Source organism: Schistocerca serialis, chromosome 3 (genome assembly GCF_023864345.2).
Source record: "Schistocerca serialis cubense isolate TAMUIC-IGC-003099 chromosome 3, iqSchSeri2.2, whole genome shotgun sequence".
Lineage (NCBI taxonomy): Eukaryota > Metazoa > Arthropoda > Insecta > Orthoptera > Acrididae > Schistocerca > Schistocerca serialis.
The window spans coordinates 234817068-234823595 of NC_064640.1; positions in this window are offsets into that span (position 1 = coordinate 234817068).

Genomic DNA, 6528 nt, shown 5'->3' on the forward strand with positions numbered 1-6528 from the left:
GGTTGCTATGAGAGTCCTCTTTTGACCTTTTATTGTGACCATGATTGTAACTAGTGGTTTTGAAGAGAGAATGATTTTTATTAATGATACATACAAGAGTATATGTACTGAGATATCACTGTAAATATCTGTCGTTTCCTAAACAGATTCCTGCATGAGTGCCTTGGTTCCACATCACTCATGACGTGTATAGCTCTCTTCTGTGCAATAAAAACTTTTTTTTTGCCAAGGACTAGTTGCCCCAAAAGATGATTCTGTAAGACAAAAGTGCATGGAAGTATCCTAAATAAGCAGGTCTTATGCCATCCTTGTGTGTGGTTGATGCAATTATATGTAAGGCAAATGTTGCAAGATGTAGCCTTTTTTCTAGATCTAGGATATGGTGAGAAAAAAATTAGCACAACATGCTATGCCTTATAAATATCAGTCACTGTGTGCAATAGTTCATGCCAGAGAATGACATACTTTGCACACATACATTCTATGATAAGTTATTGCATAACATTCTGCAGTGCTCAAAATGTGAAATATGGGTTCAGATTGCAAAAACGAGGTATCAGAATAATGAGCAAGAGTCACAAAAGAGCACATTTCAGTGAGCTATTTAAAAAATGGGGTAGTCTGACAATCCCAAGTGAATATATCTTGCAAACTACAGTTTTTATTCACAAAAATATTGAGCAATATCTAGCAAACAGCTGCATAGATGGTCACCAAACCAGAAACAGTAATTGCTTGTACCTAGACAGAATGAATAAAACCAAAACCCAAACCACTATGTTTTAGCAAAGTGTCAAGATATAAAATAAATTGCCAAAAGAAATCAAAAACATAAAGGAACTCTATATATTTAAAGCATTCCTTAAAGAATATTTATTAAAAAATAGTTTTTACTCGATTAGAGAATTCATGCAGCAAAAAATTGTCACAAATAAATAATGAGGTTAATCAATTATAAACTGGACATTCTAGATTGTAATTTACCCATACAAGTATTAGAGGAGTCTTGTGATCTATTTCATTTGATTGAAGCAGGTTCTTCTGCATTATGTAATTCAATGATAAATTGTGTGTGTAATATACATATATATATTATGAATTTATTATACATAGCTTGTATTTCTTTATCTTATGTGACAAAATAATTTACATATGTATGCATAACAACGACATCTGTAAAAAGAAATTTTTTTTATGGATGAATGAATAAATAAATAAATAAATAGTTTTCAATCTATGTACACACCCAGGAACTTAGCTGAGTCGACTTGCTTTATTTGTTGTCCATTACAGGCTATATTTATATCCCTGGTAAATTAATTACAGAGTAAATGATAACTTCGAATGATTTAGAAAAAGCTTGAGCTAGAGAAACTGGTCTGAATCTTGAAGCCGAATCTCTGACTCCTTTCTTCATATCAAAATCATCCTAGTCCTTTTAAATTTCCCAGGAAAATATCTACACTTTAAGGGGTAAACTACCCACTGAATAGTTGAGGCACTAGTTATTGGTGAGCACATAACCAAGGTTGCGAAAGTTGCTTGCTTGTGGAATAATCCTTCTCCAGAGTTTCCAATAGCTAGTTACTTTCTCAGTCGTATTTATGTGCCTATCCACAAATAAATTCCTCAGCTATTTGGTGAGGTGTTATATTTACTCTTTAAATTATTTATATTCTGTCACAGAATTTCCAGTACCAGGAAATGCCCCTGAGATATACACTGATTTGTACAATGTGGTGAGTTGTAAATAATTCAGTATATTACGTCCTTAATTCTTTACTACATTTAAGATGAAACTTGGTTAAATCTCAGAGAGGGTGAATGTACTCATATTGTGAAATGACGTATAATAGTTTTCTGGCAGTAGTTGTGAACAGCTGATATCCAACTTGATGATAGCACTGTCTACTGTATCCACTTACATAATAATAATAATAATAATAATTGAATTTTTGTGGAGAGGTATCTATTTTTCCATTACCATTCATTAGCTTCCGTGCAACTTTGCATTTGTTGGTGCAGTTCTCATTATTACTGAAATTATGTTTTTTGCTTCCAGTATGTCCTTTATAATCACTCCTGCATCTGATGCAAGTGTCTTACGCAGAATCGATCTTCGCTCTGTTATATACATTACACATTGCAATTTGTTCTTTATTTTCCACATTAGTCAGATATGTAGAATCATCATCATTATCATTATTATTATTATTTCTTTACTTTCTCAGACGTTAAGTCTGGTTAAAAATGGGACGTGACGCGGACCTTGATCAAGCGTCACTTCCTTTTAACTGTACGGTATATGTTATATTGCATTTAGGAACTTTCGGGTAATTGAACATGTATCAATAATTACGGATTTCTGTAATTGTATATATAAGTTTGGATGTAGCTGTATTGTATTGATGTACTGGTGGATATTGTGTGGTATGACTCCTGTAGTTGATAGTATAATTGGTATAATGTCAACTTTATTCTGATGCCACATGTCCTTGACTTCCTCAGCCAGTTGGATGTATTTTTCAATTTTTTGTCCTGTTTTCTTTTGTATATTTGTTGTATTGGGTATGGATATTTTGATTAGTTGTGTTAATTTCTTCTTTTTATTGGTGAGTATGATGTCAGGTTTGTTATGTGGTGTTGTTTTATCTGTTGTAATGGTTCTGTTCCAGTATAATTTGTATTCATCATTCTCCAGTACATTTTGTGGTGCATACTTGTATGTGGGAACGTGTTGTTTTATAAGTTTATGTTGTAAGGCAAGCTGTTGATGTATTATTTTTGCTACATTGTCACGTCTTCTGGGGTATTCTGTATTTGCTAGTATTGTACATCCACTTGTGATGTGATCTACTGTTTCTATTTGTTGTTTGCAAAGTCTGCATTTATCTGTTGTGGTATTGGGATCTTTAATAATATGCTTGCTGTAATATCTGGTGTTTATTGTTTGATCCTGTATTGCAATCATGAATCCTTCCGTCTCACTGTATATATTGCCTTTTCTTAGCCATGTGTTGGATGCGTCTTGATCGATGTGTGGCTGTGTTAGATGATACGGGTGCTTGCCATGTAGTGTTTTCTTTTTCCAATTTACTTTCTTCGTATCTGTTGATGTTACATGATCTAAAGGGTTGTAAAGGTGGTTATGAAATTGCAGTGGTGTAGCCGATGTATTTATATGAGTGATTGCTTTGTGTATTTTGCTAGTTTCTGCTCGTTCTAGAAAGAATTTTCTTAAATTGTCTACCTGTCCATAATGTAGGTTTTTTATGTCGATGAATCCCCTTCCTCCTTCCTTTCTGCTCAATGTGAATCTTTCTGTTGCTGAATGTATGTGATGTATTCTATGTTTGTGGCATTGTGAACGTGTAAGTGTATTGAGTGCTTCTAGGTCTGTGTTACTCCATTTCACTACTCCAAAAGAGTAGGTCAATATTGGTATAGCATAAGTATTTATAGCTTTTGTCTTGTTTCTTACTGTCAATTCTGTTTTCAGTATTTTTGTTAGCCTTTGTCTATATTTTTCTTTTAGTTCTTCTTTAATATTTGTATTATCTATTCCTATTTTTTGTCTTTATCCTAGATATTTATAGGCATCTGTTTTTTCCATCGCTTCTATGGAGTCACTGTGGTTATTCAATATGTAATCTTCTTGTTTAGTGTGTTTTCCCTTGACTATGCTATTTTTCTTACATTTGTCTGTTCCAAAAGCCATATTTATATCACTGCTGAATACTTCTGTTATCTTTAGTAATTGGTTGAGTTGTTGATTGGTTGCTGCCAGTAGTTTTAGATCATCCATGTATAGCAAATGTGTGATTTTGTGTGGGTATGTTCCAGTAATATTATATCCATAATTTGTATTATTTAGCATGTTGGATAGTGGGTTCAGAGCAAGACAGAACCAGAAAGGACTTAATGAGTCTCCTTGGTATATTCCACGCTTAATCTGTATTGGCTGTGATGTGATGTTATCTGAATTTGTTAGAATATTAAGTGTGGTTTTCCAGTTTTTCATTACTATGTTTAGAAACTGTATCAATTTAGGATCTACTTTGTATATTTCCAATATCTGTAGTAACCATGAGTGGGGTACACTATCAAAGGCTTTTTGGTAATCAATGTATGCGTAGTGTAACGACCTTTGTTTAGTTTTAGCTTGATATGTCACCTCTGTATCTATTATCAGTTGCTCTTTACATCCTCGTGCTCCTTTGCAGCAGCCTTTTTGTTCTTCATTTACAATTTTGTTCTGTGTTGTATGTGTCATTAATTTCTGTGTAATGACTGAAGTTAATATTTTGTAGATTGTTGGTAGGCATGTTATGGGGCGATATTTAGCTGGGTTTGCTGTGTCTGCTTGATCTTTAGGTTTCAGATAGGTTATTCCATGTGCAAGTGTATCAGGGAATGTGTATGGGTCTGCAATGTAACTGTTAAATAATTTAGTTAGATGTGAATGTGTTGAGGTGAACTTCTTTAGCCAGTAATTTGCTATTTTATCATTTCCAGGGGCTTTCCAATTGTGTGTAGAATTAATTGCTCGGGTGACTTCATGTTGCAAAATTATCACTTCAGGCATTTGTGGTATCATCTTGTATGTGTCTGTTTCTGCTTGTATCCACCGTGCATGCCTGTTATGTTGTACCGGGTTTGACCATATGTTGCTCCAGAAGTGTTCCATGTCTGTTATGTTTGGTGGATTGTCTATTTTAATGTGTGTGTTATCTATTGTTTGTTGTCTGATATTTCATTTCTTATAAATTGTGTTAGCTGTCCGACGTCTTTTCTCAGTTTTTCTATTCTGATCTGTAGCCTGTGTTGCCATGCTGGTTTTGTGGGTTTCTTCTGTGTGTTGGTTTGTTCTGATCTCTGCCTAGTGTGTATATTTAGTGTAGTGAGTGCTCCTATATAAACCAGTAGTTGTAACTCTTCCATAGTTGTATTTTCATTTATTTTGTTGTGTATGATTGTGTTGATAGTTTTTATTGTTGTTTCGACTTGTGGGTTATTTGGCGGTCTATGCAAGAATGGTCTGATGTCTGTATTTGTGTCTTTGTATTCTATATATGTCAGCTGAAATTTCTCTTCTATATCTAACACGTGTGTCTCTTCGTGTTCTATTTGTGCTTGTTCTGGTGGCTGTCTTAAGATTTCATTTTCCTCTGATTGTTTAATTGATGCGTGTTGGTCTTTGTTTGTTTGCTCTGGGATGTTTGAGTCCATTACTGTATTTTCTTCTTCTTCTGATTGCACATTATTTTGTTCCAGTATTTATTGTACTTGTTGTTTGATGTTTTCTAATTCTGACTGGAGTATCCTGTTATTTTTTATTATTACACGGATCTGATCAGCTAGTCGTTGTTCTGTTAAAAATTTTAATTCCGGGTATCTGGTAATAAATGTTGTGTATACTTGTGATCTGTATCCAGTTGTGTTGGTTCCTAGGTTTGTTGCTTGGTAATAACAGAACATGAGGTGTCGATTAACTTCATCTGACCATCTCATCCTCTGTCTTTGTTTTCCTTCTAGGGTGGTTGCAGGAAGCATATCCTGCAAAACACCTCTATTTGGATTTAAGTCATTTTCCAGTTGGCTAGCAGTGTCGTTATCATTGTGGGCGGGCATAGGGTTCAAGCGTCGTCCCCGACCATGACGGCACTTGTCCGAGGCTTCTTTAGTTCTGTCCTGAACCAAGTAATCACACTAAAAGGGGGGTTAGCCCTATTAGTGGTTTGTTCTTTTCGTCGCCTTTTACGACTGGCAGAACATACCGGAGGCCTATTCTTTATTATTATTAGTATATGATATCTGATTTTCAAAACCATTGTCTATCACTTTACATTCTCTTATTTGAACATTATCATTAAATATTGTCCAAATTACCAGAAAATACTTTCAAATATTACTGTGGCCAGTAGTATGTCAACTGAAGTACAACGTATATCAGTATGACAGCGACAAAAGCGTCCAGTGCTCAGGCAGAAACAATTAATGTGTACCCAGTTGTTAATGGGCTATCTGATCATGATGCACAGTTAATGGAAATAACACATATGGCACCTTACAGGATTCAGGCAGGTTCATACAAGGCAGGGAAACTTATTAATGCGAACAGGATACAGAGCTTTAAGTTCAGCCTAGAATAGGTAGAATGGGATGAAGTATACACAGAAAATGATGCTGATGCCAAATTCAATTTATTCCACCATAAATTTGTCTCAATATTTGAAAGTTGCTTTCCTGAAACGTTATCCAAAAAAAGCCATTACCAAGTCAAGTAAGCCATGGATTATTAAGGGAATTAAGATATCGTGTAAGAGGAAGAGGGAAATACATGGACGGGCCAGAATAAGTCAGGATCCGACGTTACTTGCTTACTACAAAAGATACTGTAATATTTTAAGGAAAGTCATTAAGCTGTTGAGAAGCTTATGTGTTCTAACAGAAATTAATAATGCCAATAATAAGATTAAAACTATATGGAATATTGTCAAATGGGAGTCGGGGCAGCCTGACAGTGCA